General features: G+C 42.0%; 1 pseudogene; it reads left to right on the top strand.

Moving 5' to 3' along the window:
• The first annotated feature begins 3,685 nt into the window (after positions 1-3,685).
• LOC113240801 (40S ribosomal protein S6-like) lies at positions 3,686-13,427 on the top strand (annotated as a pseudogene).
• The last annotated feature ends 8,923 nt before the right edge of the window (positions 13,428-22,350 follow it).

Below are 22,350 nucleotides of genomic sequence, written 5' to 3'. Positions count from 1 at the left end.
GTCCTAGAAACAAGAGTTTAATACATCTAGACCCAACGGCACGAGAATTTCCATTTCCACACGCACTGAAGTATGTTGAGAGAATTTCTAGCAGAGCCTAAGTTGTATCTTAGTTGTGAAGTGGAAATGTCACTGAAATATTGCATCATGTCCTGGGGGCCTGAGAAAGTTACTATTCCCCCAGATCGCTTAGTTCACTGTGAGTTAGTTTAGTTATTAGAATAAACTTTGTCCCTCATTGCTAAAACATTAACTAGAATAATGCATCTTAATTGAGGGGGTCTTTTGGGGGGGGTTGTGGGTTTTTTGTTTTTACCTTCGATGTTCAGGAAAAGGAAAGAATGTTATGACTGACTAACAAACTTATTATCAGACATTTATTTCTAAAAGCATCTTTCAGGTAACATAATGTGTCAGTGTGGAGTATTCTCCAATAGTAGACAATGAAAATATATTACCATTATTAGGGGGAAACATAACACTTTATTTTTAAATGCACAGGATACATCTTTACTACTTAAGGTAAAACTATGCTACGACATATACATCCCAAATCTCAGTGGCTTAGAAAAACTAGAAATTTATTTCTTTTTCATGCAAGGTCCAAGATGGGTGTTCCTGATAGGTGGGTGACATTCCTCCAAGTGCCAGTTCTGGTACATAGTTTTCTTCTATCTTGTGGCTCTGCCATTTTCAACATATGGCCTCCAAGATCATGGGTAATAGGAAAAAATTCAAAGGATGGTACCTGAAGGATTGTAATGGGTCAGGCCTGGAATTCATCCGCTTCACTTCTATGCATTTCATTGGTTAGGATATAGTCACATGGCCACACCAAACTTCAAAGGGCAGCTGGGAATTGTGGGTGCTCAAGAGGCAGAAGAGAGGGCTTTGTTCAACCACTAGCCAATCTATGCCAAGAAGGTCCAAATTTCTGTGTCTCCTTTATCAACTCCCGGAGGCCTAGTCCATGAATAGCTGTGATCATAATTATGAACCCCTACTACAAGACTTAATTGTCAAAACAAACACCTTATTGAATGAATGTATGGTGCTTACTAAAGCATGAAACTGAAGATTGAAAACAGAATGGTTTTCTTAAGTTCATCCTGAGTTGGATAAAAATTAAATAAAAATATACTTGTGAAACCGCTTCAAAACATACAGTTGACCAAAAATCAAAATGGCTGCACTAACGCTTCAGTGAAGCTCAGTTTTAAAGTAAACTTTTTCTTCACTTCTGCAAACCTCCCCTCCTCCCTTCTTAGCCTTCTGTTTCAGGAACCCGGTACCACCCTGAAAACAACTAAGGAACCTGGCAACACATACCCAATCCCTGTTGAAACTGGCTAGATCCTGTATTTCCCTGTAAAATACCCCAGCCTCTTCCTCCTGGAAGGCTCCCAGTTTTTGAAGGCCACTGCCTGCTGCAGCCCCCTTTGCCCAGCAAAGCAAAAAAGCTATCGTTCCTCTTTATCCCAGACTCTGTCTTCGCATTATATTTTGGTTCTGAAGCACGGAGGTTGGTTTTCAACAACACTTGTTTATTGAGATTTGCAGTTAATTCAGGTTTTGCTGTTATTATAACACAGAAAGCTGTCGCTTTAATTCATGCCTGAAAAATCAGAAGAGTTGATTTGCACCATGGATACTAAAATGCTATGACATAGATACGTTGCCTACTGCTTGACAAAGGCAGCCTGCCCCAAGAAAGTCAGCCAGGTGGAGGCAATTAATGTGATTGTGGCTGAGTGATTCAGCTGGGGGCGGGGACTCACAGAACCCAGGAGAGAAGGGGCCGCGTAGGAGTGGAGTTGTGTGATTAAACCTGAGAATTAGCTGGCTAGTCCTGGAACAATCTAAAGGCTTTTGGGGGTACATGTAGAACCAGTGCTTTATGGAAAAAAAAGTACAGAAGCAGGCATTGCACAGCAATAGCCAAATGGAGTGAGCAAAGGTGGGACAGAACTATGTCTTTTTTGGTCTGTGTCATGGGTAGTGTAGGGGCTAAGGGCAGCCTGTCCCAGCATGGGCCACTTTAGCATAAAGATTATTTTGACTTAAAAGCAATCAAAACCAAGCAGATTCAGGAAAAGCTCTTTATATTCCTCTCAACTGCCTAAAAAGAGTTGAGATAGGGGACCTGGTCCAGGAAGGCAGCTGTCGCCATAACTACACTATGACATGAACTAGGCATGATAGGGATGAAGCTAGCAAGACCGGTTTGATCAAAGTCCTCTATGTCCCACTGTTTCTGAGTGGCCCAGCAAACATGTGCTTATCAAACGTTTGCTTTTCATCTTCCTGTAAACTGCATTCCTTCCCTTTGAAGTCCCAGATACCTACTTCCTTCTCCTTAATTCGGATGACATACGTACTTCATTATGTCTGTCTTTGGAATTTCATGGCTGTGTGCATTCCTTGTAAGCATAAAATTAAATTTGATTTTTTCCTGTTGATCTGTCTCATGTCAATTTGCTTCTTAGTCTGGTTAGAAGGACCTAGAAGAGCAGAGGAAATTCTTCCTTCCCGACAGTAGCGTAACCGTTGAGTTCCTAAAGCAGCAAACACCTCTTTGTTTATGATGAATGGTCAGGAAATCTCATGGACTGTACTTAAATGAAAGGAAGCGTTTGGCAAGCCATCTTGTTTCCTCTTGTAGTGTCATCTCCAGATGCCTTTCACAAAAGAGGAAGCACATAACAACAGCCGCCATCACTGAGCACACAGCACAGAGCAGGTACCCTACTAGGCACGTACACATGTTGTCCCCATTGTGGGTGGTGACTGTTTTTGAAAGGAAATCGCTTGCTAATTTTCTTTTTAATTTTTTCTGATTGTGCTGAGTGAGATATGTCAAACCACACCAAACAATAGCAATTTTGGAATGATAGCCCCCTTCCTTCTCTAAAAGTCATGGGATGTGGTTTGCAAAAGACAGATATATTCAGAAATACAAAAATTAAACTTGCTCAGGGGCACCTGGATGGCTCAGTCAGTTAAGCATCTGCCTTTGGCTCAGGTCATGATCTCAAGGTCTTGGGATCGAGCCCTGCGGCAGGCTCCCTTCTCAGCAGGGAGTCTGCTTCTCCCTCTCCCTCTGCCCCCCCCACTCATGCTCTCTCTCTCAAATAAATAAAATCTTTTAAAAAATTAAACTTGTTCATAAGAATATTAAAATTGTTCAATTTGGACTAAGCACTAGAGTTATTTTCTAAAGAATTCCTCCATGACTGAAAAACATATTGAGGAAAGTTACTGCTCAGGCTCTCTGTATTTATTCATTTCGGACTAGGCACTAAGTTTATAAAAGAAGAAGAGCATGGTCATTGCTTATTTGGAGTCTTTGAGGAGGAAACAAACAAACAAACAGTGGTCCACAAACATTGGGATCGCTTGGGGAGTTTTAAAAAAATACTGACATCTGGGTCACACTTCCAGAGATTGTGATGTAATGAGCTTAGGGTGTGCAGGCAAGGCTGAGACCCTTTGCAGATAGACATGTAACAAGTGTCTGGAGCATGGGGGAGAGGATTCATTGGCCTGGGACCATAGGATGTGAAGTCTTCAAGCTTAAGATTTAAAGGATGAATAGGAGTTTCCCAGGCACACAAATCTAGAAGTCATTTTGGGAAATGGTATGTGTGAAGGTCCGAAGAAGGAGAAAGCAGCGTGTTTTGAGGGCATGGCTCCCAGTGAGTACTGCCAGCTCGTCACATGTGTGGGACAAGCTAGGGGACATGAATCAGAAGCCAGTACACAGAAGCTGCTAAGTCCAGATGAAAAAGTTAGGTTTTCCATCGTAAGCAGGGGAAAGGTGTTGAAGAATTTTGAGCAAGATGAAGTCTGAAAAAAATGGGGAAACCACTTGTCTAAATAATCAAATCCCCTGCATGCTTTTATACCAGGCTTCACTCTCAAATGAAGGAGAGAAAGTCGTAGAAAAACTCTGTCTTATACAGAAACAAAGGGCAGTAGAGTGGGTTTTTGTCTATGTTAGTGAATTGTGTTGGTTTGAAAATGTGCCAATTATATGGGCACAAATCTCATGAGAGCCCAGAGATTTGTGGGATGTGTGGAGTACAGGCTATAATAGAGAGGGGCATTCACCCACAAAGCCTTAAATACAACAGGTGGGGGAAGCGGTAGTGAGAAAATTTTTGGTCTGTTCATTGACAAAACTGTTAGAATGTCTACCCTTGAGTCATGAACTTCTCCAGGGGACTCTGCAGGTTTCTTAATCCATAAAGCCCATGTGGCATGAGCCAGGCTCCTGCCTGAGTGTGGAGGTGGAAGAATAAAGAGAACAATTAAGGATGGTCCTGCCTCTAAGGAGGGGTCATGTACTGTCACTGTCACTTTCATAGAGGCAGACAAATGGAGAACATATTTAAGGATGGTCTTGCTTCTAAATTGGAGTCATCCATTGTCATGGTCACTCTTAAGCTGAACAGAGAAGAAAATTACGCCCACAGCATTTGCTAAGTAAGGACAAAGAAAATTGTCATGCAATTCATCTATTCTCTCTGGCTGTCATGCAGCCCCTTTCCAACCCAGCAAATAGATTTCTTATCTATCACACAGGCAGTAGTACCTTGAAGTTAGTAAATCAGAATGCTAAGACTTTTTCTTTTGTCACTTTAACATCTTTAAAAATAATGAATATATCACTCTTCTAATTTTTCTCCCTGAGCCTAGAATTTTAAAATTGAAATCAATGCAAGAAGAAAAAAATCACATTTAAATGAGGGTGGAAAGATTAGAACATGAGAGGAAATTACACCACAGCCAGACATGAGCTCTGGTTGACCCTCGGCCTGCCCTTCGATGACAGGACGTGGGCCCACAGTCCTCCAGCATACCCAACGCTATTCTGCGCTGGAATATTTTTTCAAAGGCAACTGGAGACCACACTCTCTCACATAACAACAAATCCACATTCAACTACACTGCAAATTAGTTCGAAATCTTATGGTTTCTATTTACCAAGGTTTTCAAATATTTGGATATATAACATTGACAAAGAGCTTGTGCTGTTTTGTTGTTGTCATTGTTGTTGTTGTTTTTCCTCCAACCTCAACGTAAACTCTTGTTCCTGACCATGACTTCATTTCAAAATGTTCAGATCCTGGAATAATCCAATTTGTGGTATGTATGTGTGTATTTGAAGGAAGTAGATTGGTAGAAGAAAACAAACTGGGATCAAGGATAGAATTACCCACATGAAATTTTTAATCTCAAGAATGTTCCACAGAGAATAGAGAAACTCACTGGTGCTCTCTTGGGTGGCAGTTGGGGGGGGGGGGCGCGTTAGTCTTTTCCTAAACTAGCCACCTTTCTGATGCATCTAAATTGTCGTGAGTTACCTTCAAAGCCTCATGTGATGGACAGATGAAATAAAAAGCCAAGCTACTGTACCCGAAGACCATTTGCCCTTTCTCTGGCAAGGAGAGCAGAAATGAAACTTTCTTTCCACACCTAAGTAATGTGAGGCTTGATGTACGCGTTATCCTTAGCAGATTCTATCCCTTCTGCCTGCCTTTTGCCGTGTGCTTTTAGCTCTGAACCTCCTTCCTGAAAATATGTCATTTTCATTTGTCCCCAGAAATAAAACCTTCTACCCTTGTTTTTCCAGGCTTAAATATCGAATGTGTTGGTTAGTTTTGTCAGCAAACAATGAAGCGATAAGCAGGTAATGGGGGTTAGGAAAGATCACAGGGTCTGAACACCAAGACCCAGATCCTCACAGAGGTTCGACAGCCCTGGGTGTGATGGAACAATGACTCTTATTTTTGTATTTATGCCACACCTCTAAACACACACACACACACACACACGCAATAGCTTCCAATAAAAACACACATAAAGTTGGGTGCGTACAATAGCAGCAGAGAACAAAAACTGTACAAAGGCAGAGAAGCTGAATATGCAAGCCACATAGGTTAATTCTTGTACTATCAATAAACGGAAAATTTAACCTGGGCGAAAACGTAAGCAGGTCAGTTACTCATGAAGCGCCTTAGTTTACAGAGACGGTTGCTTCTACTGCTAAAATCTAAATCCTTTACTCACGAGAACTTGAATTATATGTTACGCAATGATTTAAATAGTTTTACAAAAAATCGAGAATGGTTTGGTCAAATAGCTATTTGGCATAAATATAGGCCAAGAACAGTTTCTAAAACGGAGATTGTTAACCAATATCACAGATATTTTCTTATCAATGATACAGTTATTGCCAGTATCTCAGAAGTTCATGTTCTCATTCCTACTTTGAAAGCACAATTGCTATTAGAACTCAGCTCTTGGATGCCTCAGTTGGTTAAGCATCCAACTCTTGGTTTTTGGCTCAGGTCATGATCTCAGGGTCTCGAGATGGAGCCCTGCGTCATGCTCTGAGCTCTGCTCAGAGTCTGCTTGAGATTTTCTCTCTCCCTTTGCCCCCCCCCCCCCGCTCACATGTGCTCTCCCTCTCTCTCTCTCTAAAATAAATAAATAAAAATCTTTAAAAAAAAAAAAAAAACCCAGGCAGCTCTTGTTTGTAATGCCTTAAGAAGCATATATGTTGCTATATCGAAATATTTTGCTAACTGCATTTTAGTGTATGTGGTTTTCTTTGTAACTCCGTGCATTTTGGCATTTTGTTTATGCATTTAGATGCTTACTGTGGGCAAGGTCCTATGAGTTTCACCAGACCACCAGTGGGCTCCGTAGCACAGAAAAAAATCAGATGCCGGCTCCAAAGAGGTAAAATTCTAATCTAACATGGTGCAGAACTTTCTGATGATCTAACTTGATACAAGTACAGGCTCGGAAAATCTAGAAGGGAGATAAGATAGGATGTCTGTTAAACTACAAACCTCTTTATGCTAAAAAAAAAAAAATCCCATGATCTTGAGTATTTACTGAAGTTCTGAAGAGCAATCAGAGCAGGAGATTCAAGGGGCCCTGTGCCCTGTTTTTTAAATTGCATCCTATTCACTGAGTGACTAAAACTTGAACATTCTCCTTTGCCCGTATGAGTATGGCCTTTGCCGTCTTTCTCTGAAATAATTTCCTTCTGAATTAAGGTATGAAAGGACAACCAATCAGCTGAATAGTGAGGAAATGGCCCCAGAGTGGGCCAGATCCTGATGTTATCGGTTATATTTTAATATCATACAGGACATGCCATCTCGGGCCTCCTACTGTTGCCGTAATCCTCTTGAGTACCCTTCAGCTACATTCAGGCGCCCCTTTGGAAGGCTGGAATGTCCCATCACTCCTGTTTACGTGGCCTCTTCCCACAGAAGCTCCTTAGACTGCTCTCCCCCAACGTCTGCTGGAGCCAGACTTATAGTACTTATAGTACTTCACTCTGTTATCACTGAGCATTTTTCCAGCATCAAACATTATTTGTCTCTCAAAGTATTGTAATTCTGGCTCTATCCTACTTAATATTTTTTTACCCGTGTAAACAGCACCCAGAGGGAGAAACTGAACATCACCGATACCCCAGGAGCTCTCTTGTGACCCCTTCCTGGCCCTGGGCCCCCCCACCCCACCAACAGTAACCACAAGGCTGATCTCTAACAGCACAGATTAGTTTTTCCTGTTTTGTCATACTTTATAGAAATTAAATCGTCAAGTATCACATTTGTGTCTGGCTTCTTTCGCTCAACACTGTTTGTGGGATTCGGGTTACTGGAAAATTTTAAACTCCAAAGTTTGATTCTTGTTTATCCCTTTTGAAGGTTAGTGTATGGTATGGGGAAAAGAACAAAAATATTTCTTTTAGAAAAGTTGACTCTCAGGGGACCTAAGAATCCAACCCTCATAGTTTAGATAGTACTATTTTTTACTTGTTCTGTGCTTTTTCCTAGAAATTGAGCTCTGATTATCATTCTGTTTCCTGTCCAGAGTTAGCGTTGAGTACAACGAAGCTGTGGGTTGGGATATATTGGACGCTTTGCACAGAAATTGTATCTGAACTCTTGAAAGCAATCATACTTAGAAATTAGACCTTACTGGGGTGTCTGGGTGGCTCAGTCTGTTAAGCGTCTGCCTTCGGCTCAGGTCATGATCCCAGGGTCCTGGGATAGAGCCCCACGTTGGGCTCTCTGCTTAGCGGGGAGTCTGCTTCTCCCTCTCACTCTCCATCTGTGCTCTTTTGCTCTCTCTCTCTCAAATAAATAATCTTTAAAAAAAGAAGAAGAAGTTAGACCTCCTGCCATTCAAAGCCACCCAGAACATCATAGCTGCACATTTAAAGCAAACCAGGGTGTACTGCATTATTACATGTTTAGAAGCCTTTCTCCCGCCGCTTCTCTGTGTTACATGCCTTACGACGTACACGAGCAGAATCAACATGGGACGGTGGGGAGAAAGCTGAGCAATCTATAAAAGACTCCTATTTTGTTCCAAATGTGGGCTCATCCAGCTGGGTCACATGGATTCTTTGAGCCTCAGTTGCCCTCATCTCTTGGGCTTGAAGAAAAGAATGAGACAATGGGTAAGAAAGGCTTCACAGACTGTATCTTCCTGCGCACAGTTGCAAGCTCCCCAAATCCCTATGCTTGCTGTTCTTACTCGCAGATTTGGTTCCTTCTGTCTGCTTACCGCTCCTTTTTCATGACCTTCTCTCTGCTCGATTGCTCATTTTGCTCTCCTACCTGTACTTCAAGACCTAGCTCAAAGTCCGACGTGTTCGTGAAGTTTCTGCCATACGTGCACCCACTACTTTCTCTCTCTTCTTTGGACTCCTTTTATCCTTATGGATAATGTTTCCTCTTTGTTTTCTTTTCTTAAATAGGTTATACATTCCATTAAAAATATATATATATACACACATATATATTTCCCTTTGTGTGTATATATATATATATATTGTTTTTTTGTAATATATATATATATTGTTTTTTATAATATATATATATTATATTGGTTTTTTTGGTGGGTCCACCATCTTAAAAAGGACATGGCAGGCATTTCATGCATAGCGTTCATTGTATTTAAAAAGAAGGGACAAAATCAATGGTGTGCTGTCAAAAGCCCTGGTTTATAGCATTTGCTGATTCCCATGATGTAAATACTTCCACTATGGCTGATTTCAAGTTACCAACATGATGTCAATCAACTCACAAAATCCCTGCATTTTTAAGAATTAGATCTTATGGGCCCATGTGAGCTGGCGCCAGTACCCCGCTTGACAAAATACTACACGTAAGAAGTCCCTTCTAAAGAAACATCATAACCTTCTTCCTGATTCATAAGAAAACTGATATTCGATTTTATAAAAGTCATTCTGTTACTTCCTTAATCTCCCAAGAGAAGGTTGGTTATGAGCATTTTTCAAGACTAGATTAACATGGACAGATGCTACAAGCCAATGCCTAATTTTTCAGAAGCATCTTGCTCTGTCTGTCAAGTGTGGCAAGCACCATAAAGTGATTCATCTGTATCATGTGTGTGACTTGGTGTCACCTTAATTAGAAATGCCATTCTTCTAACCATAGATAGCACTGTGCTGCAATTTTAATTTGAAAAATGAAAATGTTCCCACAGTGGAAAAATTTCCAACGTGCTGAAGCTTTGAGTAGAAGGCTTTCAATTGGTGAGGTGCAGGAGAATGGTCTTGCAGCTGTAGGCAAATGCTCAGAGCTCCAGGGTGGCATGGGAAGGGGGTCAGGGCACCAGGGAGATTTCCTAAAGGAAAAGATACCAGAAAGCAACCAAAGACCCTATGTATTCCTTGAGTGTTTTGAGAGATCTTGTACTAAATTTTCAAGAATATGTTTAAAATCTTACAGTAATCATCTGGCTGGCAGAAAAACACAGTTTCATAAAAAAACCATATGAAGTTCATTTTTAACAATCCATGTCTCTGTAGAGGAAAGCAATCTGGTTTGGTGAGGTCAGAAGATTCTCAAAAGCATCAAATAAGATTCATCCAAGATGTGATAAATTTGGACTTCACCTAGCCTGAGCCGGATCTTTGGAAATGTACTATCTCTGGGTCACAGGAAAGAGCGAGGTGAAATGCACATGAGCATATGTACAAAGACCATATGAAGGAATAATTGAATGCTATGCTAGCTGAGCCCTGGTCCTTTGTTTTCTGAGACAGAACTAGGAACTGACCTACATACCAATCATTTATTTTCTTTTTTTCCTGAATTAAAAATGAGTTCACTGTACAAAAGTGGCTGGTTTCCACAGCAGGGGGGGAGGGTGGGGAAATCAAGAGAATGATACAAATGGTTTGCATTCAAAGGGCCTCTGTAAACAATGAAAAGCAATTCTCTGGAACGGCAGAACTCAAAATAAATAAAGCATGTGGGCATTTTGGGTGGAAATCATAGGGGTCTGAGATGTCGAAGTCCCAGCTCACAGTAGTTCAAAATGCGACCTTATTTAGAAATAGGATCATTGTAGATGTAATTAGTTAAGATGATGTCATACTCAAAAATGTTCAACAAAAAACCAGCAAACCCAACTTAAGAGCCCATCAAAAGGATTATACACCATGACTGAGTGGGATTTATTCCTGCAATGTAAGAGTGGTGCAGCATATGAGAATTCATCAGTGTAATATAACACATTGATAGAATATGGGACAAAAAAACCACATGATCATTTCAATTGATGCAGGAAAAGCATTTGACAAGACCCATGATAAAAAACACTGAACATACCAGGAGTAGAAGGAAACCACCTCCACATAACAAAAACCATATATGAAAACCCCATAGCTAAGGTCACACTCAGTAGTAAAACAAAAAATTTCCTCTAAGACCATGAACAAGATAAGAATGCTCTCTCTTGCCACTTTTATTCAACATAGTATTGGAAGTCCCAGCCAGAGCAATTAGGTAAGAAAAAGAAAGAAAAGGCATTCACATTGGACAGGAAGAAGTAAAATTATCTTTGTTTGCAGGTCACAAGCTTATACGGGAAAACGCTGAAGAACCCCACAAAAAAGTGTTAGAACTAATAAATAATTTAGCAAAGTTGCAAGATTCAAAGTGAATGCGCTAAAACCAATTGTGTTTCGATGCACTGACAACGAACAATCTGAAAAGAAAATCTAAAAATCTTTACAATAGCATCGAAAATAACAAAATACTTAGGAATAAACTTACCCAAGGTGAAAGACTTGCACAATGAAAACCATAAAACATTGCTTAAAGAAATTAAAGACATAAGTAAATGGAAAGACATCCATGTTCATGGACTGAAAAACTTAGTATTAAGTTGTCAATACTATCCAAAGCAATCTGCGAATTCAATGCAAGCCCTATCAAAATCCCAACTGCACTTTTTGCAGACCAAAAAAAAAAAAAAAAAAAAAAAAAAAAATCCATCGTAAAATTCATGTGAAATCTCAACGGACCCCAATTAGTCAAAACAATCTTGAAAAAGAAGAGTACAGTTTGCGGTCTCACCTTGTGATTTCAAAACATATTTGAAAGCTATAGTAATCAAAACAGTGCGGTACTGGCATAAAGACAGACCTGTAGGCCAATGAAATAGGATAGAAAGCCTCCAAATAAACCTTCGCATATGTGGTCAAATGGTCTTTAACATAGATGCCAAAACCATTTGATGGGAAAAGGACAGTCTTTTCAACTAATAATGCTGGGAAAACTGTATATCCACATGCAAAAGATTGATGTTGAGCTTTTCTCTTATACCATATACAAAAATTAACTAAAAGTAGATTAAAGACCTGAACTTAAGACTGAAAACTGTAAAACTCCCAGAAGAAAATGAAGGGGTACAGGATGAGATACCCCAAAATGGGCCATTTGGCATAAAGATTATTTCCAACTAAAAGTAATAAAAACCCAGCGGATGCAGGAAAAGCAGTCTGCCTCCCCCATGACTGCCTACACTTACATTGGAAAGAGAGCCTGCAACAGGAGGGAAGTATGAACAGAGGCCCCCTTTACGGAAGGAACTCATCTGCATTATAGAAAAATCTTGTTTTTCCAAACTTCTCCTTTCACCTCTTGCTAATGAGCTTTCTCCTCTTTGTGTCAGCAGACCCCAACCTTTTCCTTTAGCTCATAGAAGCTTCACATCACCTCATGGTCTTTGGAATCTCATGTCTGTGCAAATTCCCTGCATCTATGTTATTAAATTTTATTTTCTCCTATTAATCTGTCTCATGTCAATTTGATTCTAAGTCCAACTCTAGCTGAAGGACCTTGAAGGGCAGAAGACTCGGTCTTCCTCCCTGACAAAAGCATCAAGGAAGAGCTTCACAACTTTGGATTTGACAATAATTTCTTGGAAATGACACCAAAAGTACAGAAAACAAAAGCAATAATAGAAAAATGGGACTCTACCAAACTTAAAAGCATTTGTGTATCACTCTTTTTTTGTGGTGCCTTGGAGGCAGCAGGCAGCTTTAGGATAAAGCTGAACATCTCTTTCCCAGCTACTGGCTGCCAGAAACTCAGTGAAGTGGACGATGAACGCAAACTTCATACCTTTTATGAGAAGCAGATGAGCACTGGGTGGTATGCAACTAATGAATCATCGAACACTACAGCAAAAACTAATGACGTACTATATGTTGGCTAATTGAACTTAAATTTTAAAAAATTAAAAAAAAAACAAAGCAGCAGCATATGGCTACAGAAGTTGCTGCTGATGCCCTGGGTGAAGAATGGAAGGTCATGTGGTCCGAGTCAGTGGTGGCAAGAGGAGCAAGACTTCTCCAGGAAGCAGGATGTCTTGACCCACGGCCGTGTCTGCCTGCGCCTGAGTAGGGCACTCCCACTACAGACCAAGGAGAACTGGAGAAAGAAAGCACAAATCTGCTCAGGGTTGCACTGTGGATAGCAATCTCAATGTTCTCAGCTTGGTCATCGTAAAAAAAGAGGACAAGGATATTCCTGGACTCACCGATACCACTGTGCCTCGTCGCCCAGGGCCCAAAAGAGCCAGCAGAATCCGTAAACTTTTCAGTCTCTCTAGAGGTGATGTCTGCCTGTGTGTTGTGAGAAAGGCCCTAAACAAAGACAGAAGAGACCTAGAACCAAAGCGCCCACGATTCAGCGTCTTGTTACTCCACGTGTCCTCCAACGCAAATGACGGTGTATCACTCTGAAAACACAGCATACTAAGAAAATAAGAAAGAGGCTGCAGAATATATGAAACTTTTGGCCAAGAGAATGAAGGAGGCCAAAGAAAAACGCCAGGAACAGACTGCTAAGAGACAGAGGCTGTCCTCTCCGAGAGCTTCTACCTCTAAGTCTGAGTCCGGTCAGAAAGGATTTTCTAAGAGCACCAAACCGATAAGATCAGACATCAACAAATCAACCGACCAACCAAGCAAAGCAAAACAAAGTTGGTGCGTCCAAGGGCGTAATTCACAAAGTGCAAAGACAACCTATGGGAGAGAATCTTTACAAATCATCTATCCGATAAGGGGTGAATAATTAGAACACAGAACTTGATAAGAATAACAACAAACAAATAACATGGTTTCAAACTGGCCATGAGATGTGAACAGACATTTCTCCAAATGGCCAACAAGCTCCTGAAAAGATGTTCAGCATCACTCATCCATTAGAGAAATGCACCTCAACACCACGGTGGGATACCACCCCACACCCACTACGATGGCTTAAAAAAGAAAAGAAAAACAAATATTAGTGAGGATGTGGAGTAACTGAAACCTTTGTGCCCTGTTGACAAGAGTGTAAAATGGTACAACCAGTATGAAAGGATACGACGATTCCTCAAAAAAATTAAATCTAGAACGACTATATGATCCAGTAATTCCACTTCTGGGTATATAGCCTAAAGAATTGTAAGCAGGGTCTCTGAGATTGCTTGTTCTAAGGGAAACAAGCTGTTCTGTTTCGCTCAGGCCCACGAAGGACCCGAAGCCTCTGGCTAACAGCCCCGGAGCTGAGGCGAGCCCATAACCACATGGGGGAGTCTGCAAGCCGATCCTCCAGCCCCAGCCCCATGTTCCAGGGAAGGCTGCCCTGGTCAACAGCTTGACCGCAACCTCGTGAGGGTCCGAGAGCCATCACCCAGCTAGGGTGCTCTTGACTTCCTGATCCACAGACATGGTGAGATAATGGACGTTTGCTGGTTTAAACTATGATTTGGGGGAGACTGTTATGTAATGATACAAAACGAACAGATAACCATGGCGCTAACATCGTGAATGGAATGAAGACATTTAAACGTTACTGCAGAGACCCATCCCTGTTTTTCAACTTGAGCTGCTCTCGTACATTCATGGGGAAAAGAAAGAGTTCATTGTCTAAAGTGCTTTTTAAATGTACATAAGCGTGGTTGTTTAATAGTGGTGGGAATGTCATAATCAAAGATCAAAACTAGAACACACAGAAGATTACATGGAATCACATCAGAATGTGACCACCGATGTTTGAAGGACCAAAATATTGTCAACTATTTTGAATAACTGAAGAATGCTGGCCTCATATGCCCTCGCAATATTTGCATTTTATATTCAAGATATTCAGATTATATGCTGTATTCCTCGCTAGGATCGCATGCTCCAGATCACAGAACATTGCCTCCCCTCATCACGATTTGAGAACATTCCATTTCTCTGCAATTACAATTTTCAGGAGCGGCAGCTGCTGAATAATCATAGGGAAATTGCTTGAGTGCTCTTCCATAACATGTTCCCGAACCTGACATTTGTTGAGATTGTGACCCCATGGCTTGAAGATGTAGAGGCCCACGTTAAAGATCAAAATGAAATCTAAATGTATTTTATAAGATTTCCTTTGAATACCTTGGCTGCGTTACAGCAGCGGGCAAAGGGAATATTAGTATTCTGTGAATTATCTATTCAACCAATTTTTTGGTTTTATTTGTCCAAAATTGTCATTAAAAGAAAAAAATATATAGAGAGAATGTATAGATCCTCCTTAAAATGGAAGGTTGGAATAGATGACAGATTATTTTTAAGGTCCATTTTATAGACTGTAAGTGTATCTAAGAAGGAACTCATGGGCCTAAATGAGGAGTCTTAGGGCTTGTCTAGAAGCCCTCTGATCACCTAGTATGTGGCCTTCTGGGGAGGGGCCAACTCTCCTAAATAGTCAGAATGGAAAGCAGACTGACCCTGAATAAGATATAGGCCATCCTGCTAAGGATGGAATCAATGATAGGAATGTTCTGGAATCCGGACAATTTGTCGTGGTTCCCTAGCAGACAGGTTGATTTTTTCTGAGTAAAGATGAAAGAGAACCCTTGGGCAGAACCGTTGGCATGTGGCCAATCCGTGCAGTGGGCACAAAGCTGCAACAGGAATGTGTATGTTATGTGGGGGGGGGGGGCGGCATGGGGATCTGAGAGGGAGGAGCCCCCTTTGGGGACCACTTTATATAAGCACCTAGACCCCAGTGAGGGGATAATCAACTCTGGATAAGTTGGAAGGGAAGTTTCCAGGCTCCCTTTTATTGATGTGTGCCATGTTTGAGGAATCTGAACCTTAGAAGCTTACAGAGAAGAGTGTTTGTCAAGAAGCAACAAAAAGGGGTGCCCAGATGGCCCAGTTGGTAGAGCGTGTGACTTTTTTTTTTTTTTAAAGATTTTATTTATTTATTTGACAGAGATAGAGACAGCCAGTGAGAGAGGGAACACAAGCAGGGGCAGTGGGAGAGGAAGAAGCAGGCTCATAGCGGAGGAGCCTGATGTGGGGCTCGATCCCACAACGCCGGGATCACGCCCTGAGCCGAAGGCAGACGCCCAACCGCTGTGCCACCCAGGCGCCCCAGAGTGTGTGACTCTTGATCTCGGGGTCATGAGTTCAAGCCCCACACTGGGTGTAGAGATTACTAAAAAAAATAAACTTTTAAAAAAGAGAAGCGATTAAACAAGGAGGAAACACACCAGTTATTTTAACAGAGAGAATTTAGTGAAACAGGTATTAGAGGACTGAGAAGTCATGGAGGGAAGACTGTAGTGACACAGAAGTAGTCACTGCTGCTGGAAGCAATGGTCACTCCTGGGCCTACAGGAGCAAACAGAAGTTGGGGCTACCAGAACCCCAAATCTATGAGCAGAGGCCTGCAGAGCCAGGCTCCAGACCTCTGAGGAAGCAGCTGCTAGTTGGCTGGTGTTGGTACCTTTAAGGGGATGGAGAATAATACTGGAAAGTGGAACCAACCATTATTGGAAGCAACAGGTACAGGGCAAGGAAGCATGGCTAAGGTGACACTGGCAGGACCAGCAAGCAAATGGGAAGAAGTCACGTCTTCCGTCCCTCATACTTCTCTCTCCAGCTAGCACCCTTCCCTGGCACAGCCAAACAGGGAGACAGATGGCAAAGGGGCCGTGAGGTTTGCAGAGTTCCGGCCCCAGGATCAGAGGGCAGAGTACAGAAGGCAGGGCTTGAGCTGAGAGACTATGGTTTAATAACTAGTCTAAGAAGGAGAAAATGCACAAAAGAGGGGCTATGGCCTGGCGAGATGTCAGAGCAAAGCGCAGTGGGATTGACCTGCTGGGAGAGAGTGGCAGGGAGTCAGGGAATGGATTCTCCTGTGAAGGATACTGAAGCCAGGGATTAGACCCGGCGGGGGGCGGGGGGGAGCAGTGAAAGGCACAGGGGGCCAGGGAGAGTTGGGCCATTTGGCTCCGGCCTCAAAGTTGGATTTGGATGGGGCTCAATGTCAGCCATCGTTCAGTGGAGGAGTTTGTAAGGGAGCAGAGTAAGTCCTCATCTAGTTACATAGGCCATTAAGAAAAAGCAGTTCCTGTATTTAGGTGTATCTCAGAAACCAATCTTGAAACAGTTAACTTGCATTCATCCAGTGGTGCTGGAAATTAGGTATTAAAATGCAATGAAACATGATTAAGAGTTTCCTGCTTGGTCACCAGGTAAAATAGGAAATGGATGTCCACTCGTTTTCCAGAGTTGAGTGAATGGCGGTGGGTGAGTAAGAGAGCCTCTGACCACGTGTCACATTTTGTATTGTAAAATGCACTTACATGCTTTGGCAGAGAGCTGGAGAAGCACACTTTAAAGATTTATTTATTCATTATTATGAGAGGGGGAGAGAGAGTGAGCGAACACAGGGTGGGGTGTGGGCAGAGGGAGAGGGAGAGAATCTCAAGCAGACTCCCCACTGAGTGTAGAGCCACATGAGGGGCTTGACACGGGGCTCAACCCACGACCCTGACATCATGACCTGAGCCGAAATCGAGTCAGACGCTTCACCCACTGAGTCAGCCAGGCACCCCAGTGAAGCTCTACTTTAATACTTCCTTCAAATTCTATCACTCAGACCCCACATGGCCATGCTCAGTGTGCCCGAGTGGCCCCTGGTCTCTTTGTTTGCTTACCCATGATCCCTTGCACCACTCTGAACTTTCCTAGTTTGTGGCCCTAACGCCCCACCCCTCTCCCCTTACAACGAAGCAAAGTTTCCACTCAGGGAAAGACACTTGTTGCTGGGTTTCTTGTAGAATCAAGATATCAAGCCACTACCTAAATGGGTCTTCCCTCTTTCCCCTGGATTTAATACTCTGGAAGGGGTAGGACGATCCATTTACAGAAATGTGTGATTATCTTCCAGCACCACTGATTCTGCTAAAGTAGATTTTAAAGAGAACTACCCATAGCCACAGCTTCAAAAGATGTAAGAGGTTTTGATGCCAAGAAAAAAAGATGCTTTGATGCCCCAAATAGGATGAGTCGTAAAGACACAACCACAGCTCCCAACAGGATCAGAACTGGAACAAATTGATGACAGGGAAACAATATTGCAAAAGATTCTAAATTACCTCCTTGATTTTGTTTTACACAATGACGTCCTCTTTTAAGCTATCAGATCTGTTTTTTAATATTGATGTCTTAACAAGGGTTCCTGTTTTTATGAAGTACAAAAGGAAAGCCATGTGGTCATAACAAAGCTCCCCTGGGGACGGTGTACCTAATTTCAAGGCAAGTTCCTAAGAGAAAAATAGCCTTTTGAGGCTTGAGTTTGCAGTCTTCAAGATTCAAATTAATGACAATAAAGCACGCAATAAAAGCATGTTGATAGTATTGTTCTCTCTTGTACTCCTGGCTGTTCCCAAAGCGGTCCCAACTAGTAATTTTTTGTATTCATCGTTGGGCTCACAGTGAGGTCCATGCCACGTGTCTGCTTCATTCAGACTCACCCAGGAAGTAATTATAAACTCCGTCACCTTTGAGTAATAAGGTTGGGCTGTGTTTCATCCGAACATCTAGCATTTATCATCTCCAGAGGATGTATAAACTTGTTCTCAAAACCACCCGCCACGCCTGTGAATAAGCCTTCTCCTCACCTGCAACCTGTTGGGTTGGGACTTGTAACCGGAAGGCAGATTTAGGCTCAATCAAGCTGAATCCAAAAAAGGACTATGAAATAGTCTCTTGTAATTTTTCCTTTAAAGCCTTCCAGCTGGGGTGTTGGCCTGCTATTTATGTGTCAAACTCCCGAAAGCATTTCCATTTCAAGCTTTTTACCTTTCAATCTGGTCCCAGATTTCCCATGAAAGAAACCTGTCCAAGAGTCTTCCATGGATGGTGACCAACCATGCTGTGTTCCTGGGACTCGGGACTTCGGGGCAAAAACTGGGCAAGTTGGTCACAGCCGGGCAATGGGTGGTTGGCCCCAGTAGGCATTAGGGATCAACTTCAGCAGGTTTCTTTTTTGTCTAAACTCAGTCTCCATGTAACAACATGTAACAAGAACTTCTAGTAGGTTTTGTGGTTGTTGTTATAAAGCAAGCAATTTTGGTTTTACACAAATGTAAATTTTACTGTTTAAAACAAGGGTCGGCAAATCCTGCCCATCACCTGTTCTCCATATGTTTAAATGACTAAAAAGAAAAGATTACACGACAGAAATGTTTTGGAGCCTGCTCCTCAAAGCCTAAGATAGTCACTACCTGCTCCTTTATGGAAAAATTTGCTAATCTCCGGTCTAAGATATAGTAAACTATAGAAACGCCATAGAGCCAAAACACTAGGCCCATTTTTCTGATAGGATGAATATATTTCTGACAGATTGCCCAATTCCTTTATAAATTGTACATTTTGTCATATACTGCTTTATAAATTTATAAAAAATATCAAATGCTAAATTGGTTAATCTTTTTCTAAATTCGGAAATATCACTCAGTTATTTTTCCTTCTAAATTAAATGTGGCAGTAGAAATCACATAACCAAGCCCTCTCATTCTATAGGCAAGTAAACCGAGGCCAGGCAGGATGAAGGGGCTTGACAGAGGTCACCCACGGCTAGTCGGAGAAAGAGCCAGAATTAAGAACCCTGCCTGGATTCTAGCGATTTTTTTTTTTTTTTTGAAGTTTATTTTTAAGCATCTGTACACCGGGTGTGGGGCTGTAACCCACAAACCCAAGATCAAGAATTGCACGCTCTACCAACTGAGCTAGCCAGGCGCCCCTAGCATTCTTTACATTATGCGAAGGTGCTCTTCTCATTCAAGATGGCAATTTAAGGAATGAATCACCGTGGGCGCCTGGGTAGTTCAGTCGGTTAGCATCTGCCTTCGGCTCAGGTCATGATCGTGGGGTCCTGGGATCGAGCCCCACACTGGGCTCCCTGCTCACTGGGGAGTCTGCTTCTCCTTGCTCTGCTGCTCTGCCTGCCTGTGCTCTTTTTCCCAAATGAATAAGTACAATCTTAAAAAAACGAAAAAAAAAAAGAATGACTCATCGCTAAGTCGTTAACATACCAAATGTATTCTCCTGGACGATTCCCACTCCCTGCCCCCACTAGACTAAGACAGAGCAATGTCCTTACCACCTCTATGGGGCAATATTTGCCCAGTTTACCTGCTGGTTCAGTGGTCTCTTGTAGTCTGTGCTTTAGACCTGGGTTTCCAGCCAGCCTTCCTGCTCTGGAGGCATGGTAGAATGGCCTGATGTATGCACTGTGTGTGTGTGTGTGATTTTGTTTTAATGTCATCCTCAGTTATTCTAATCCAATCAGTCTGAGTAGAGCCTAATGAGCCTAAGGCTCAATTGATTCTAATATGAACCACAAAGTTTTACAGAAAGCAAAACTGTTTTTTACAAATGGTGAAATATGAAATATCTTCACCAGAGCACATACTCTGATTTGGGCGGTGTCTCAGGCCTGAGTGATTTTTAAACACTAGAATAATTTTAATTAGGAACTTTTAAGGAAAAAAACATATATTCTGCAGACTATAATTGACAGTGGATTAAGGCAATTCATTTTGGTCTCCATTTTATGTTCCTCTTTATAAAGTTCATTATAATTGTCTATCGTTTTTCCCCCCTGGCATCTAAAATCCACTTGACATACAAAGAAGGCACTTAGCTAACTTGTAAAGCATTGTATATAATAACTAGTGATCGATAGTCCTTAGGGTTTGGGATCTGGAGTGGTTTAGTCAACATGTAGCTACTTGGGTAGAACAATTGGTATCCAAGGAAAACAACACAGTTGGCCCTTGACCAACTCAGGTTCAAACTGCGTGGGTCTACTTATATGCAGATTTTTTTCTCAGTAAACACAGTACACTACTCTAAATGTATTTTCTCATCCTTATGATTTTCTTAATCATGCTTTCTTTCCTCTAGCTTGCTTTCTTTCGGGAATACAGTATACAATATAGACACAAAATACCTGTTAACCAACTGTTTATGATATCAGCAAGGCTTCTGGTCAACAGTAGGCTATTAGTAGTAAGGTTTGGGGAGAGTCAAAAATTATATACAGATTTTTGACTGCACAGGGGTGAGCACCCCTAATAGCCACATTGTTCAAGGGTCAGCTGTGTTTTTCTATGCATCTCTATTTATATAGGTGGATGTATATGTGTATATATGAGATTACTGATACTCTGATTTCTAAATATTGAACTGAAAAAATTTTGATCCGGGAAAACATGATATTAAATACCATAAACCTACTACAACATGTGATTTTAGATATAGATTTAATTATATATACGTGTGTATATATATATATTATATGCATGCATATTCGAACAATGTGTATTTTATCCCAATGTGTCATATTCTAAGAGGTTATAAATATTTCCAAGTGAGGAGGAAGAATTCTTTAATCACATTTCATGCCATTTGGAGTATATTTAAGACTCAGCTGAGCGTGAAGTAAAGACATGCTGTTGGCTGTAAGCAAGCAAAATTACCGCGCGTAGGAAAATTTTCACCCCTCTGTGCTCAATATACAATTTTCTAAAATTTTACACCCACAGCTTAGATCAAATCCTCCAGTGATGCAGCCGAAGATGAGAAATTGTCATGTAGGTCCTGTGTCTTTGTCCAAAACGGTTCCATATTCTCAATTAATATAGCGAACATGGGAACCTAAGTCCCTCGAGGGGCCCGGTCGGCAGCAGCAATCTGTCTTGACAGGAATTTGTATGTTCTATTGACAAAGAAGGCCACAGAGCAGAGCTGCCCAGCCGCAGCACTCCTGACATGTTGAGCCGAAGAAGTCTCTGTCACGCGGGGCGTCTTGTGCGTTGTTGGCCGTGGCGTCCCTTGCCTTGACCCACTACATGCCAGCAGCACACACACCCCTTATTTGTGACAACCAGAAATGTCTCCAGACACTGCCCAGTGTCCACTTCGGGCAGAATCCCCCCACCCCCCGCCCCGGTTGAGAACCACTGCTAGAGAGTACAGATCACGGAAGCGAAATCACTTAACAACAAGAATGGGAAATTACTTTGTCACTAAATGCCTTTCCTCCCTTCCAGTATGAAATGATAAGATGGCAGGTTCCTGACGAGAGTTACGGTGACACAAACAGTGATTCAGTCTCTGTGACGGTATTAGCAACTGGCAACAGATTCCTCTATTTATCATCACATCGTGTTTCCGCTCAGGCTTTCAAGTCTGAAAAAAAGGGCAAGCCCCTTGCAGTCACAATGAAGTTAAAGCTGAAACTCCGTCTTCATTTTAGCTAGAGGGAGGTTTTGTTTGGGACACGGCTCTTCCTCATGTACTGGTCCCAGAACTGTGCTCTTGGAGGGGGATGGGCAACCTTGAGTACAGATCAAGTGGAGGGAGGGGTACTGGGCAGACATTGGTCACCCAAGAAAATATGTCAACATCTGTCCATCAAGGCAGTCCTGGCCCGAAGATCATTTTTTCTGCTTCTGCAAGCACCAATGAGGTAATGCCACCGAGCTGTGTCCTTTGTTGCCCGTGGCATTTCCCACCAGTGCGCCACCTCTGATATGCTAATGAAGAAACCCAGGGTTTTGTGTGGCTGAAAAGGCTTTCAGGCACCATCCGTGGGTCCACAATCCCGTGACTCAGCGGGCTGTGTGAGAGGCTCCCCTTCCCAGGGCCCTTCCTCACACCTTTTCTATGAATGT

This window comes from Ursus arctos, chromosome X, assembly GCF_023065955.2.
Source record: "Ursus arctos isolate Adak ecotype North America chromosome X, UrsArc2.0, whole genome shotgun sequence".
NCBI classification, from domain to species: domain Eukaryota; kingdom Metazoa; phylum Chordata; class Mammalia; order Carnivora; family Ursidae; genus Ursus; species Ursus arctos.
This window is presented reverse-complemented; position numbering and strand designations above follow the sequence as displayed.